The following is a 17,411-nucleotide window of genomic DNA, read 5'->3' as shown; positions in this document are numbered from 1 at the left end:
ACACGTCTCTTTCTAATTCTGTATTTTAATCTTGTCTATAAATACAAGGCGACCATGCTGTGATTTTGAAAAGGATGTATTTCTGCAGGCCTCTCACATAGTGAACACATCTAAAGCGCCTCATTTTGATGACCTTACCTGCCAGTAAAAAGCGGCACCCTCCGAGCAAAGAGCCTACTGTGAGTGGTAACCCATGGCCAAAGGCCTCAGAATTCCAATGGAAAGGACCAAATAACATTATTTAATGTTAATGTTATTATTGTATTATTATTGTTGTTCTACTAATATAATCAGGGGTCTAACTTGAACAGTACAATTGAGGGGGTGAGCTTCAGATTTTCAATCAAATGGTACAATACATTATATGACAAGCAAGACGCACACATGGGGCTTAAGTGGTAGTGGAAAGGGAGAGAAATGCGGATGGGTATTGGTACTGAGTGACAGAAAACACGCTTTTTTGTGAAATAACCAACATTTTGAGGCCTTTCCAAACAGAGAGTGTTTGTCCCTTTGTGTCTGTGTGTGTAAAGATTCCTGTTGAAATCCGACAGCCACCTCATGATACCCGACTGAAAGCACCTGTACCCAACTATTTATCACAAAATACATTTATTAGGGGGAACGCGAAACACTCGCCAAGCTACACCCATCATCATCATAATAAGGCTATATTATGTTTGCTAAATCAGTCTTCCCCCTAAGTTGGCAGGGTATGTATGCCCAGACGTGGGTCCCTTGCTCACTTTGCCACTGGATCTCAGCTATTCTGGCCGATGAGGGGTGTTACCCCAAAACCGGTCCCAGGATGCTTGTTTCCAGTCCAGGAAAGGCCTGTCCTGGCAGTATGGGCTTGGACTGTTCCCATGAGGCACAGGGTCAAGCCTGATTTGCAAATAGCTGAGCCTGAACTGAGGTGGCAAAGTGAGCTAAAGAATGATGATGGATTCAACCCAGATCTGTGACTGGGGGTGAGTGTCTGAAAAGTTTCAGCACTCCGTCCATCATCTCCTTGTGTTTGCTGTGGTAAATCAGTCTTGCCATTTCGTAGAGGTGTCAATCAATAGTGTTAATGCTGCCCAACAAGATGGTCCTCATTTGGCAGAACCCGAAGAATGACACACTGAGTCGACTTCTGGGTGATTTGAACTGGTGATTGGTGGCTTCGAAATATCGATTCTTCTGTATATCATGCCATGTAAATGCAGGATGCGTCTTTAAGCCTCAATTCTTCAATAAAGCGCTATGAGGGTGTAGTGACCACTGACATAGGGCACTAGGACCCTGTGTGTCACAGGGCAAGGACCAGGGCAGGGCACTGGACATAACTTCCTGTGGACGGGCAGGAAGTGGTCAGTAGCTAGAGGGACGAAGACGAGGACAGACGTGCCGATGCCTGCGGAACGTACCTGTGTAATAAAGAAGTGTTATAACCCCATCTGGTGTCCTGCGTGGTTCCTGACGATCGTGTGACAGACTACACGACATCTGGCGACGAAGGAGAGGAAGAACATCAACTGCACGCGAGCATCGAAGAAGTGAGGAAGAAAGATCGTGGAAGCCCAGCAGAGACGCAAAGAGCTACACGGGAGCCCACCCCGATCAGCGTCCCACAGAAACTGCCGAAGAGCGGTAAGGAGCAACGGCGGGGCCAAACTGAAGAGCGAGGCGACCGCGCTCGGAAACTGAAGCGCGAAGTCTCGCGAGGAAAGGGCAAATCCCGGCGGCCATCTTGAAATCAGGCAGGCAAGCCAATAGGCACGCGACAAAAACGCGGCGGCCATCTTAAAGTCAGGAGAAAGCGAGATTTCGATCGCGAAATCTCGCGGGAGCACGGGCGGCCATCCAAACACGGACAAAGAGGAAAGAAACAAAGAAGAAATAGAAGGGCAGCCATTAGAAGGGCAGGCAAATCGAAAAGAAGCCCAAAAAGAAAGGGATTTGATGCCACAGCAAGAAATAGCTGGAATCAACAGCAAACACAAGAATAAAGTGACAGCGCAACAGAAGTAAACAAACACAAAGGCAACCAAAGACAAGAAAGAAAATAAGAGACAAAAGAAGAGAAAGTAACAGAAGAACAGAAGTGAATAAGCACAAAGGCAACATAAGACAAGAGAGAAATGCCGGAGACAAAGCAAAGTGCACGATATCGCACACCACTGCCTTTCAGTGTATCTGAACCACAAGTAGGAATACGTTGGGAAAAGTGGATTATGAAGTTTGAGCGATACATGGAGGCGACTGATGTAGTAGAAGGAAAGAAACTAGGGCTATTCCTCAATCTAGTGGGGGATGAGGTGGATGACCTCCTCATTACACTGCCAAAGAGTGAAACAACTACGTACGAAAAACTGATAAAATGTCTAACGACCAAGTTCGATCCTCAAAGGAACATTGATTTTGAAAGATATAGTTTTAACATGGCATTTCAACAGCCGGAAGAGTCGATGGACGATTTTGCAACAAGGCTGAGAAAGCTAGTGGCCCATTGCGAATTCAAAAACTATGACAATGAACAGGCCCTTCGCCTAAGACTAATTGAAGGCTGACGTGACACAGAATTTCGCACACGGCTACTAAAAGAACCCATCACTCTAGAAAAGATTCTAGATCTGGCAAGAGCAGAGGCAAGGGCAATGGTACAAGCAAAACAGATGGACCGAAGAGGGGAACAAATACACAGAATGACGGACACAGGCAAGACGGGGAACTGGAAGAGAGGGTCCAAAGAACAAGCGACAAGAAGACAAGGTTCCCAATGCTACAGATGCGGTCTGGAATTTCCACACCGAGGACCATGCCCAGCATTCGGTCAAACATGTAGGAAATGCAACAGAAGCAACCATTTTGCCACCATGTGCCAAGGAACACAATTCAAAAATGAACGAGGAAGACCAGGGAGACCAAGAACAACAACAAACAGGCACGTGCGGCACATGGAAGCGACTAACAGGAGCTCATCGTTGGAATCGGAAGAAGAAGAAGAAGAAACAACAAGGAAGGTAGAACGCCTATACCTCATGTCCACGGACGAAGGATACAAAGAAGAGCACATCAGATTAGTGGATAGGAAGTCAATAAAGAAGACGGATTGGGTGACAATCGATGTAGGACCTCACCAAACTGAATTTGTGCTAGACAGTGGGGCCACGTGCAACATCATGTGTGCTACGGAATATGACAAAATGAAGAGAAAACCACCGCTACAACCATCAAATGTAAGAGTATTCACCTGGGGTGCACAGAAGCCAGTGACGAACATGGGAAAATTCACGGACACCATGACGCACAAAGGCAAGACCGTCACCGAAGAAATACACGTGCTACGAGGCGACATTCCCGCACCCTGTCTCTTAAGCAATGTAACAGCGAAGATCATGGGCCTACTAAAGATGATGTATCACATGTCAGAAAAAGAAAACATATTACAAGAATACCCAACGTTGACAAAAGGACTTGGAAAGCTGAAAGGACGACAAATAACGTTGCACATAAATGAATCAGTCAGGCCAGTAGCACAGCATCACCGAAGGGTACCCATCCATCTACAACCTCAGGTGGAGGAAGAAATAAAGGCAGTACTGGAACAGGACATCATTGAGCCAGCGGAAGGGCCAACGCCATGGGTGTCCCCAATAGTGGCCGTACCAAAAAAGGACACCGCACAAATAAGAATATGTGTGGACATGAGAATTCCCAACACAGCTATTGAACGAGAACGACATCCAGGGCCGCATCTAGATGACATGATAAGCTGCCTGACGGGAATGAAAAAATTCTCCAAGTTAGACCTCTGCAAGGGATACCACCAACTGGAGCTGGACCAGCAATCAAGATACATAACGAGCTTCTCAACGCACCTAGGATTATTTCGTTACAAAAGATTAAGTTTTGGAATATCGTCAGCAGCGGAAATATTTCAGGAAGCAGTCAGGCAGATCATTAGACCGATCAAAAACAGTTTGAACTACAGTGATGATATCCTGGTTTTTGGAAAATCAGATGAAGAGCACGATAAGGCCTTGAGGGAAGTGTGTTCACAGCTTGTTGAGGTGGGCCTAACAGTAAATGAGAAGAAATGTGAACTGGGAAGAGAAAAATTAGTGTTCTTCGGGCACATCTTCTCGAAGAGAGGGATGAGACCAGATCGCAGCAAAATAGACACCCTTGAAAAAACAAAAGAACCAAAAGATGTCGCTGATGTGCGCTCATTCCTCGGCCATGCCAGCTACTGCGCACGATACATAAAGGACTTCGCGACAGTGAGCACGCCACTGAGAGAATTAACGAAGCAGGGCCAAACATTCGAATGGACCACAGAGTGCCAAAAGGCGTTCGAAAAGATAAGAGCGTCCATAACGGCTGTAGACGACCTAGCTTATTTTGACCCGAGTTTATGCACTGAATTGACAGTAGACGCCAGCCCGGTAGGTCTTGGCGCAATATTAGCACAACACAAGCCTGGAAAAGACTCACCTCGACAGATAGTAGCATACGGAAGCAAGAGTCTGTCGGACGTTGAGAGAGCATACTCTCAACCAGAAAAGGAGAGTCTGGCCGTAGTATGGGCATGTGAGCACTATCACATGTTCATATATGGAAAGCCATTCACGATAGTAACGGATCACCAAGCACTCGTGACCATATACGGAAACCCAAATGCCAAAATACCACCAAGAATAGAAAGATGGGGGATCAGGTTGATGGACTAAAACTTCAAGATTGTCCACAAACCCGGAAAAGACCAGAACCCAGCGGACTACATGTCACGACACCCTCTTCCCCATCAAAAAGGTGGCACCACAATGGCAGAAGAATATCTAAACTTCATCGTGAGACAGAACACTCCGGCCTCAATAACAAGTGAAGAACTAGAGCGAGAAACAAAAGGAGACCCGACAATGAGGGCGATCGGAGCGGTGGTGCGGCAGCAGAGATGGAGACACATTAACAGTAACACCCTTACAGAAGAAGGGGTAAACAAAGAAGAACTACTGGCATTCAAAAAGATAAGCGAAGAGCTGTCTGAAACAGAAAACGGAGTCCTGATGAGAGGATCAAGAATTGTAATACCGTGTCGACTGAGAAAGAGAACTGTTGAACTAGCTCACGAATCGCATCGAGGCATGGTAGCGACAAAGAAGATGTTAAGAGAAAAAGTGTGGTTCCCAGGATTGGACAACATGGTGGAGGAAGAGGTATCGCACTGTCATACTTGTCAAGTAACAGGACCTCCTGCCAAGCCCACACCATTGAAAATGTCGGAACTGCCACCAGCAGTATGGACGGAGTTGGCAGCAGACTTTTATGGGCCTTTGGAGACTGGAAAATACCTGCTAGTGATAATTGATGAATTTTCAAGGTTTCCAATAGTGAGAGAAGTATCGTCAACATCAGCAAGTGCCACTTTACCAGTGCTAGACGACGTATTTGCCGCTTGGGGCTCACCACAAACACTGAAAACAGACAATGGCCCTCCATTCTCTGGAGAGGAATTTAGTAGATTCATGGAATACCTGGGGATCAAGCATCGGAAGATAACTCCGTTGTGGCCACAGGCCAACGGAATGGCAGAACGATTCATGGGGACTATCAAGAAAGTCATCCAGCGAGCAAAATTGACACAGATATCAATTGGACAAGCACTTTGTCAAGTGCTAAGAGACTATAGGAATACCCCTCACAGCTCCACCGGTAGATGCCCAGCGGAGTTGGTGCTAGGAAGATCGAGCAAAACAAGGCTACCACAAATAGACACAACGGCAAACACGAACAGAAGTGACATCGCAGAACGAGACCACCAAGCAAAAAGGAAAATGAAGGAATACGCTGACAAACGGAGAAATGCATCTGACCGTCAGCTAAATGAAGGGGATCTAGTGGTAGTGAGACAGAAGCAGCCAAGGAAGTCAGACAGCCCATTCTCAAAAGATCCGTTGGTTGTGACTGAAGTAAAAGGGTCAATGGTAACTGCAGCTTCAGACCATCAAAGAATAACAAGAAACAGTTCCCACTTCAAGGAGCTCAAAGTGAAAGAGGAAGAACAAGTGACAACATCAGCAAAAGTGGAAGAAAGAGAGCAAGGAACAAGCAGAGAGACAACCTCCCTGAAAGTGGAACACGGGGGACAAGAACCGAGCAGAGAACAAAGACCACGAAGAGAGTGCAAGAAGACAAGAAGACTAGTAGAAGAAATATAGAGACTCTCTCTCTCTCTCTCTCTCTCTCTCTCTCTCTCTCTCTCTCTCGCTCTCTCTCTTTCTCTCTCCATCTATCAATCCACCGTTTCTTACCTTTTCACTCTGGGGATAATGTACCAAGAATTTGTACATATGACAAAGACGTTTGTTTGTGACAAAGGGGGAGATGTAGTGACCACTGACATAGGGCACTAGGACCCTGTGGGTCACAGGGCAAGGACCAGGGCAGGGCACTGGACATAACTTCCTGTGGACGGGCAGGAAGTGGTCAGTAGCTAGAGGGACGAAGACGAGGACAGACGTGCCGATGCCTGCGGAACGTACCTGTGTAATAAAGAAGTGTTATAACCCCATCTGGTGTCCTGCGTGGTTCCTGACGATCGTGCGACAGACTACACGACAGAGGGGCTGAACAAGTCTGCCGTGTCCTTGATCCACTCGGCGAACAAATATCTTGCAATCATCCTACTATTTTTGGAGACACAGGGAAACGCTTTCCTTCCAAAAAAATGAAATATAAACGGAAATAAAGTAGAAAAAACCAACAGGCCATGGGGGCTCATTTATGAGCCCTTGCGTCACTTTTCATAAATGAGGCCCCATGTGTTCAATGATCACCGTTTTACACCGAGCTATTTAGCATAACTATCGTGATATTGTCCAGATGAGCCAATGTCACTGTAGTTTCATCTTTATCTATTTCTGTTTTGCATGCTGAAAATTAAAAACTCTTAATTTCAAGTGGGAAAACGAAACTTTTAACTCCAAAATCCACAGGGGTGTCGTTTAAAAAAAACAAAAAAAACCCTTGACTATTCGAAAGTGGCACGTGACATAAGACCACCTCATCTAGACTACGGGTCAGTGTGGTATATTTAACATGATTTACAAGAGGTTGACTTTAAGAATCTGCTCAAGTCGAGCAACATCAATTACACATCGGAAAAAGTAAACGTGCAAAATAGATCTTTTATGAGATACTGAAAAATGCATTTCTTATCATCTCCAGCAGACATAGTCCTTGTCACATGTCACTCAGTACCTATGAATGTACCTTATGTTTTAAACCCAACATTGTGGCATTCCACGTCGGAGCCAGTGTCTACTGGCTAAGCAAATTTACATCTAGGAAAAAACTAATGTATTTGTTCCCAATTCAGTGAGAAGTAGTGCGTGCTTGTGCAATCGCGACAAATCCACTAGGTGGCAGGCTCGTACCACTATTTGTGACTATCACCCGCACTTCAAGCCACTGCCACAATCTTTTGCGAAGCACGTAAACGTTGCTGCTGTCAGAATCTCATAAGAATCATCACTTTAGGCTTAGATAAACGACCAGCTTTCCAAAGTCGCACCGAAATTAATGTAATCTCTCCACCATTGTTTAGAGTTGCTTAGTTTACAATTATAACTGAAATATCTGTCAACATATGACTGAACTGTGTCAACTTGTAATATATTCTAACATGAAGAGGATTATCGTAAATTAAAGGCTTGCTTCAGAAGGATGTTTTTGTAACTCGTAGATAACGGGCGGCTCAAATCACCACGAGGAAAAATCGGATTTTATCCTTTGAAGTTCCACAAAATGAGCAACATCGAATTGGGAAAGTTTCCTTTGGCTGGTTGAAACTTTCACCAGGAGTGACAGAAGAATATTTTATTCTGAGGGTGCTTCGTTTTATCTTTTATGTAACTCATTGCAGGGTGACGTCTCTTCTGGCATGTTGTCACTTTATAAGTGCGTTAAAGGGAAAATAATAAATACTTTCTTTTTACTTTTTATTACAATGTTAAATATACGAGTACCTAAAACCCCAGCAGATCAGGTAGGATCTAACAGTTTTCAGAAGTCAAATAACTAGGCTGGGAGAGTAGGTTATCTGCCAGATGCACCTCTTAATCTGTATCTTTCATCGTCTTCACTGAGGAAACACAGTTTAATAAAAGCAAAGTAAACAGGTCTTGCGTTGGCTACAAGTCTTTTGGCTTTCCCGGTGCTTGTTTTGATTTGTCATGGTTTTTGCAGGGCACAAGTCCTATAAAAAGAAGTGGGGGGGGGGACTGACAATATGCAAATGACCTCATGACTTCAGGGGCTGAACGTGTCCCGGTGTCTGAAAATTACACCGGGACACGTTCAGCACATTTCCGTGGGGCCCAGCTTCTTGGCAGGGGGCACGACGTCCACCCTGTGAAAAGAGTGGGGGGACGCCGTGTACCCCCGACTCGAGCCCTGTTTTTTTTTTAAACCTTTATTGCTATGAGAGCTGCTGGCCCCTTGCCAGTATAAAAACATGGAACGATTCCCTAAATTCAAACGTTTTTTATTTGAAAAAAGACAGTGCCAAAGTAGTCCCTGGCACTGAAATTAACTACTTTGTGTGTGGACTGGCACCTTGTGAAAGCGCAGAATATGACTCACAGTGAAGAAATCCAACGGCTGTAGTAGGCTGACCCATTGCTCCATGCTGTGTGCTGTAGTTGGGGGGGAGGGGTAGAAAAATATGAATGTGAATGGCACCACAACAGACCAATGGATGAAGATGACTAGCTGAAAACCTGTACAAGTATAATATATATATATATATATATATATATATATATAAAATGGCTAACCAAGGGCCTAAAAAATGAAGTACTGAGACCAACCTCAAAACAATCAAAGAGAGTCCAGGAAGGCAAAAAAAGGTCGAGTCAGGCTGATTGGTGATTTGTGTCCGTGGTGGGTGCTAGAGAATAAAGGATGTAGTATTAGATGATGAGGTGCATATGGGGTGTCCTGCTTTCTTTTCCGGGTCTGCATTTTCATGGTTCCATAAGCACTACAATATTGAGAATAGTAGGGATCTCTACTAACTAGAGTGTTGGGTATACTCAGCCAGCCAGGGTAGCCCTCACAGAATTCACTGGGTTGATGTGGATGAGCAGTCATCACCCTGCTGAACTGTGTTGGGATTAAGGCAAGTCTGCATGTAGTACAACACAATTATCAAAGTTGCAATAAAGATGCTGGACACCCACAGCAACAGTAAGCTGAATGTAAAATGCAAACACTAGATCACCACTTAGCTGATATTCTTCCCCTTCGAGCAGTACATATCTTAGGTCAGCTCTAATCTGGTTTCTAAAGAAGAGTAATCTGTGACTCTTTGGGCTACTGAGGGCTTCCTCACAAGCAAGGTCGGAAACAGAATATCAGAGATAATCAGAGATTCAGCATGGGTCATCAAGTCCAAAGAAATGGGAAGGTATTCAGCTCCATTTAATAGAAGCACCAACACCAGCATGGTTCACACACTCCAGGTCCAAAAGTGATGGTCAAGCTGGCGGGAAGCTCTAGCTTTTATTTCCAAGCCCAGACATTTGGTCATGACCCACTGCCAGTCAGAATCAGTGTGTCTTCCAATGTCAATCGCTCCTGCCAATGAGGCACAGGTAGACCTCCCCCCATACATCAACCTTTCAAAAGTAAATGTATGCTAACATATAGGTTACCTTAATGACAGACCCCCAAGTAGTATCTGAGAACAATTTACTGTGTGCACACGTACCCATGATCTCAATCTGTTACTGCAAAAAAGATATCATAATACTTGGGAATATCCAATCAACACACACAAACAATAGCAAACAAGATGGTAGCTCTGAGCTGCATGCCACTCTGAGCTCCTCTGAGCTGCTCCACTGCCCAATTCTGCTACTTTTGATAGTGAAGGAAACTGTTTTTTGATAAAGAGTTTAGCTCTTCCATCAGCTTGCCTTACAGAGTCCTCTGCTCACGCAACCCACTTCTGAACCATGACCAGTGGTGTAGCAAGGTCAGGTGGTACCCGGTGAGGAAATTTTCTTGTCACCCCGGCTTGATAAAATGGTAAAAATATGTGTTTAAAACACATATGTTTGCCATTTTTTCACCCCCCTCATTGATGACACCCGGGGGGGCCCCGCACCCACCGCACACCCCTTCCTATGCCCCTGACCATGACAGAAGTGATCATAGTGAGAGGCTGCCGAGAAGACGCCATGGTGGTGCTGCACCCAGATGCCAGCAGTGAAGCTATTCTGTTCCTGACACTGTGTCTGGAGTAGGATCTTCTGAGAGGTGAGGCTGCTGTGAATGACCGAAGTGGCAACAGTGTTTGTGGATGCCAAAGACAACTCAAAGATGAGAACATTACAGCTTACAGTCATGACTGCAACAATGTATCTTGTCAGTTTCATCTGAGGCTGGAACTTCTGTAATAAGGAGCAGGAGGAGGGCGAATTCCACAACAACATTGTGTCTAAGAGGGGAACATCCTTTACAACGCAACTGTTACAACGAAGTACCTTTACGACGCAACCATTACAATGCAACTTTTACAACGACTTGCGCTGGGGGGCGCTCTAGGATAGGGAATAGGTTCCAACACCTTCCCTACTATCCACGGGGACTGGAGTTGGAATAGTAAATTAAACTATTCACTATCCAGCGGCCCCCAAAGCAAGTCGTTGTAACGACTTGCGTTGTAAAACTTGCGTCGTAAAGGCATGCGTTGTAATAGCATGTGTTGTAACGTCATACATCCTGTCTAAGATGATTTTACAGACTATACAAGTATGCATTTTGTGCTAATACAATAGAGCTAAATACAACAAAACATAAACTGCAGCATGAACAGCCACTTGCTAAATGTGCTCTTGCAGAAGGATTACTTTCCCAAATTTCTCTCATTACACAAGCAGGCGTACCCGCACTTTTGTCAGTAATTCCGCATCAAAGAGTAACATGGAATTACCAAAATTACTCCAATTACTCTGCCATAATTGAAATTCCGCTCAGGCCTAATGTTGATGCGTCTCTGCTCATTTCAGTGATGTTGAATAATGTGTGAAGTGAAAATGTAGCAGGTACTTTGTGACATGAATAACAGTTTGTGATTCACTCTGTTATTGTTGATCTACGTTACTGACCCATGAGGTTCTCGCAAGTTAACTGAGCGCCTGCCCTATGGTTGGTATGATTGTTTATTATTTATAGATATTGCTTTATCTATGCCCTTCTCACCCCCTTTTCCACTCGAGGAGGTTACTGGAAAATAACCATATTGATTTGAAATTATGTCACAAGCCTATTCCCTTAGGGCAGTTGTCTTCAAATGTTTTAGTGTTGCGCACCCCCATTATAAAAAATATATAATTGGCCACCCCACAATTTTCCACAATCGATCTATTACATTTGCAATGCTTAAATATGTCTAGACTTATTTCAACATTACAGTTATGTTAAAACTTTTAAAAATGAAATCAAATAAATGATTGCCACACATACTATTCTGGCTAGCGAGGTTGATGCTTCTTTTAACCAGAGGCTGGCAGCCCCCTGGGATCAGTTAAGGCCCCCCTATGTGGGCCTGCCCATCCAGTTTGAAGACCCTTGCCTTAGGGCCTTATTTATGAAAAGACTTGCATCACTGGTTGAAAACAGTGGTGCAACACTTTTCATTGCGCCCTGCTTGCAAGATCTTGAATGCACTGTATTTACAGTATGGCACTCCATGTCGCAAAGACTGACCAGATACGTCAGGAATCCCGACGTATCTGGTGGTGCAGTAATAATGCATTGCTGAAGTGTGTCGCAAAACAGATGCAACTCCAGCAAAGTGTCATTATACATGTATGAGTCCCTTCTAAAAGGGTTGCGTCAGTCCTTACTCCTGCTGTGAAGCAGACGTAAGGATTTGAAGCAGTGAACTTGTAGAAGTGGCACAGTGAAATCTCATAGATTTCACTGCACCACTTCTACGAGCCTTTTTGTAGGATGTACGTCATTACGACGCACACTTTTACAACGCGTTCCATTACAACGCGGTTGTAACAACGAAAGTCCTTGAATCCCTGTGTTCTCTCTAGAAGAGCCATTAGCAGGAGTTATGTAATCTTGAGACCAAACACTCAATGGACTCTGGGCAGGCTCTCACGGAGCAAGCAAAAAATGCAGATTAGAATGAAACTGCAGGGGGGGGGGAGGTCTCGGCGCCGCGTAAGATGGCCGCCTGAGCTTGGAGCTCTGCCGCGCCAGAACGCAAAAGAAGCCGCAAGTCTGTTTTCTCGCATTCCTCACCGGCGAAATTTGGCACACTGCAAATCGGAACATGCTGTGAGTCAGGTAAGGGGTTTAACAAGAATAAATGCATCGGGTTTCTCACTATTTCCTTCGTATGCAGTTCTCCCTCACATGACCGCCATTTTGAGGCTGCACTACCGACTTCTGTTAGCGCTCCATGACGTAGAAGTGAATCCCCCTTATTCCCTGCAATGAATTCGCTTTGGACACGCTAACAACTGCAACATGTGTACTTTTTCAAGACATTTCACAACTCAGTAAGCTGTATTTCTTAATTGAGTGACTTGTTTTTATAACTGTCCTGGACATTACACTTTCCTCTGTATAGCTGATTATCACTCTACCTGACTGAACAATTATTGGACATATATATTTTATCACAGCCTATGATAAAATCTCTTAGCCTTCCACAATGCTGCTTTGATTATTGGATGTTTTCTTTTCAAGATGTCAATATTCCTCTCGCTGACATGTTTCTCAATGTTATTTGCCTAACTGAATGTTATTAGTTTGTGTTATGTGCCTCTCTTTCACCGTGGGCTTCATATTCAATATTGTTACGCACACTTAAATTACTTTTCCTGGTGTCAGCGCCTAGGTTTGCAATGGATTATTACTCTCCTTTGTGATAATTTTCAGTCACAATACAGCCTCTTTATTGGTCTGTCACTCATCTATGGTCAGATTACGCAAACCACCGTTTTTTTTGTCCCTAAATCTTCTTCTTCAGTGACACCTGCACATTCTTTTTCCTCTACATCTGCTACTCCCACCTCCACTACAAATATGGCTGGAGTACCTTCTGCTCGTTCGTCACATTCAACACCACATAAGTCATCTCCGCCTACTTCCACTCCTAAACGACTGAAACAGGACCCTCCATCTCCTGACCAGTCTTCTCCTACTATCTCGTTGGAATTGTTATTAGAAGAAATCTACGCCTTCCGCCCATTCGTGGAAGAAACAAACAGCAAGATGCAATTTCTGGAAGAAAAATTGTCTTCAATGGAGAACAGAGTCTCTGCAATGGAACAGCAACTCTCGTCGGTTCAGGAGGATTCTCAAAGACTTTCATCTTTGGAAAAGGAAGTTCGCAAACTTCAACAACACACTGAGGATTTGGAAAATCGCAACAGGAGGAATAACCTACCCATCTATGGATTACCGGAGGCTTTGGAAGGAGAAGATCCAGTCACCTTTTTCTCCTCCTTTCTACTGAAACTGCTTGATATGCCTACTTCAACAACGCTGAATATTCTGAGAGCCCATAGACTTGGCCCACATCCTTCACTCTCCTCACCTTCGGCCAGACCCCAAGGTGTTAATATTCTCTTCCTGAAATTTACCGGTCTGCTCTCTGTTCCTTCTGCAGCCAGAGCCAAACGACAAATCTCTTGGCTAGGTCAGAAGTCTTTCTCTCTCAAGATGTCTCCAATGCTACAGCAACCAGACGAAAATAATTTCTTAATTTATGTCCTCCTCTTCGTTCAATGGGTGCTCGCTATGGCCTTTTTCACCCTTGTATCTTTAAAGTGACTTTTCAAAATCAAACTCTGTCCTTTGAAGACCCTGCGGAACTTAAGAAATGTATTCGTCTCATACTTCGTCCAACATGGAAACTTCTAACCCTCCATTGGGCTGACATGTTCTTTCAAATTACCAGGACTATCATCGTTCTCAAAATGTTAATATATGAGTCATTTATGTTTATGTTCATATTTGTTCTCTGTTAAATTCTCCCGGTTTGTTTATTCTGCATGTTTCAATTCTCATGATTTACTCTCTCTTCCTTTATTTTCTTTTTCGATATTATTCTTTTATTCCAAGTTTCATTTTTCATGGCTCATATTTATTTTCTGTGTTCCTCCGTTTAGTTTGACATATTTCTTCCATTAATTCTTTATTAACTTTATACCCTCTTAATCTCCTTTTATCTTCATACAGGTTCTGTTTGTCATGTTTATAGTTGTTATAGTTGTCTGCATTCTCATGTCCATTCTGGTGTGACCGGACTCCTTGAATCGGACGTCTCATCTTCCGTTCGCGACATTGCCCCAGTCATTTCTTGTTTCCGTTCCCCTCAGGTATGTTACTTTCAGTCGTCCTTTATGGACATGTACTGTCTCTCCTTGTGTTTCTCCTTTGCCTTCTGTCTCACCTTTTTTCTTCCCTTATTTCCTTTCCCTATTCTATATTTGTTTACTCTCTCATTTTTCTATTATTGCATATTTGGTTCTGTATAAAGATTTGGGGGCAGATGTATCAAGATTCAATTTTGCGAATCCTAAATAGCGATTTTTAGCGAATCGCTATTTAGAATTCGCAAAATGGAATGTATGTAAAACATCGCTAATTTTTTGCGATTCCTTAATCTTCTTTATTTGCGAATTCGCATTTTGCGAATTCGCAAATAAGGAATAATTTCCCATGCATTCCTATGGGCCAGGAGGCCCATAGGAATGATTGTGAAATAATTCTCATATTGCGAATTCACAATTTGCTAATCTCAATTTGAGAATTATTACCCTGCTGCACCCCTGAAAGTACATGTGTGTGCATATGGCGCACATACATGCCCTATGGGCATGTGTCTGCGTCACATTCCACCTTCAAAAATGCCAAATTGTGCATTGCGATTCCTTAAATGCTATGGCAAAATAAGGAATCGCACATTTTTGCGATTCCTTATTTTGCGAATTTTTGAAGCATGCCAAACCATGCAAAAAGACCGTTTGCGACTCGCAAATGCCGAAATTCGCAAAAGGCTTGATACATCTGCCCCTTAATGTTTTTGCATTCAATGTTATCTCCTGGAATAAAGTATTTGGTTTTGTATAAATCTTTGCTATGTTTCTCTTCATACTCCTTCTCTTTCCTCTCCTTTTTCCTCCTTCTTCCTTATCCTTTTTCCCTTACACTCACTGGCAATCTCTTTTATCTCTCTATCATTGTAGATTCTGTTTCTTTTAAATCTTTAATGTTTTTACATTCAGAGTTATCTCCTGGAATGTAAAGGGTTTTATCAATCATATTAAAAGGCAGAGAATCCTTTCCCACCTTGCTTCGTACAACCCAGATATAGTTTTTTTACAGCAGACCCATCTCACAGATACTGAATCACTTAAGTTAAAAAGAAGCTGGGTGGGTACGGTTCTATTCTCTCCGTCTGCCAATAAAATAAATGGTGTTATCATTCTATGTCATAAGAAACTGAAATGTAAAGTCTTAACGCAAGAAAATGACACGGAAGGTAGATGGATACTAGCCACATTGTTAATTACTTCTGTTCCTCTAACTGTTTTTAATGTTTATGGTCCTACACAACCTGATTGTTCTTTTTGGCCATTGATTACACAAAAATGCATTCAATTTCGTGATGATTTATTTAATTTAGGTGGTGACTGAAACCAAATTGTAGATCCATTTCTTGATCGCAAGTCTACAGTCCGTTTTATCCCACATAAGATTCACAAACAATTCCTTGATACCATCTCTCAGACACATCTCATTGACTCTTGGAGACTTTCTCACCCCGATACTCTTGATTACTCTTTTTTCTCTCCTCCTCATGCTTCTCTTTCTTGTTTAGACTCTATCTTCCTTTCTCAGTCCCTGTCTCAAAATCAATTGTCTTCCTCTATTGAACCCATAGTTATTTCTGATCATGCCCCATTTGTAACATCTCTTGATTTACTCCCTCCACATCCAAAATCCTCTCGATGGCATTTTAATAACTCTGTTCTTACCGATCCTCTCTTCTCCTCCTCCATTCGCTCTTTTGCTAACAAACTCTTTGAACTTAACTGCGACCCCAGCTCCTCCCCCCATATCATCTGGGACTCTTTTGAAACCACGGCAAGAGGTTACATCATTGTTTTTGTTTCAAAGAAAAAGAAACGCTTTCTTCAGCAACAGAAATCTACCTTGGCTCATATTAAACTTCTGGAAAATGAGTTTTATAGTTCTTCAAAAAATTCCATCTCACCTGAATTGATACGAGCTAAGCTTTCTTTCAACAAAGCCACTACGGACAACGCGTCATCAATACTCCTTTGTAGTAGCGCCTGTTACTATGGTGATCGTAATAAAGCAGAGAAACATTTAGCAAATTACCTCTAAACAAGCAAAGAGCGCACTCTTATAGACTCTATTTACTCTTCCAATTACTCCCTTCTCCATAAAGATTAGGAAATACTCGACAAATTCAAACTTCTTTTATCAAAATCTATACACACCAGAACCTCCCCCCTCCTCTTCTCTCATTCAGACTTATCTTGATAAACTTCCCACTCCCACTACTTCCCATCTTAATCATCATGACCTTGATAGTGATCTTTCTCTTAATGAACTCTCCACTGCTTTAAATACTCTCACTAAAGGGAAAACGCCTGATTTGTTACTCCCGAAACTTTTAACGCTTTTCCATTCATTTTATTTAGCTGGTAAGACAGAGGCCACCTTTCTGGAAGCCACTATTTGCCTCATTCCTGAAGAGGGTTGTGATCCTAAATTCTGTAAAAATTATCAGCCGATCTCTTTAATCAATGTTGATTATAAATTGTTTGCCAAGCTACTTGCTTTACGTTTAGATCCTCTTATGCCTCATCTTATTGGTAAAGAGCAGTGTGGTTTTGTGAAGGGAAGGATAACTTCTGATAACTCTCGTCTTTTTCTTAATGTTTTAAATAAAGTTCCATCCCTCTCTACTTCCTTGGCTGCTATCTCTGTTGATGCAGAGAAAGCTTTTGAGTAGACTGGTCCTTTTTATTTGCCTCTCTACACTGGCATGATTTTGGTCCTAAATTCACATCACTTATCTCCTTACTATATTCCGCTCCTAAAGCCTCGGTCTTAGTCAATGGTCAGGTCTCATCATATTTTCCTCTCCAACGTGGCGTTCGTCAAGGCTGTCCTTTATCCCCCCTTCTTTTTGTTCTAGCCCTTGAACCCTTCTTGTCTTCTTTCCATAACAATGACTCTATTTCCGGCTTTCCTTACGGTGATCATTAGTTGAAGTTTTCTACGTATGCAGATCATATTCTTCTATTTATTTCTGCTCCTGAAACCCCCATTCCTCCTTTATTACTTGAATTTGAATC

This window comes from Lissotriton helveticus, chromosome 11 (assembly GCF_964261635.1).
Source record: "Lissotriton helveticus chromosome 11, aLisHel1.1, whole genome shotgun sequence".
NCBI lineage: Eukaryota > Metazoa > Chordata > Amphibia > Caudata > Salamandridae > Lissotriton > Lissotriton helveticus.
The sequence above is the reverse complement of the archived record's forward strand: the minus strand, read 5'-3'. Positions refer to the sequence as shown.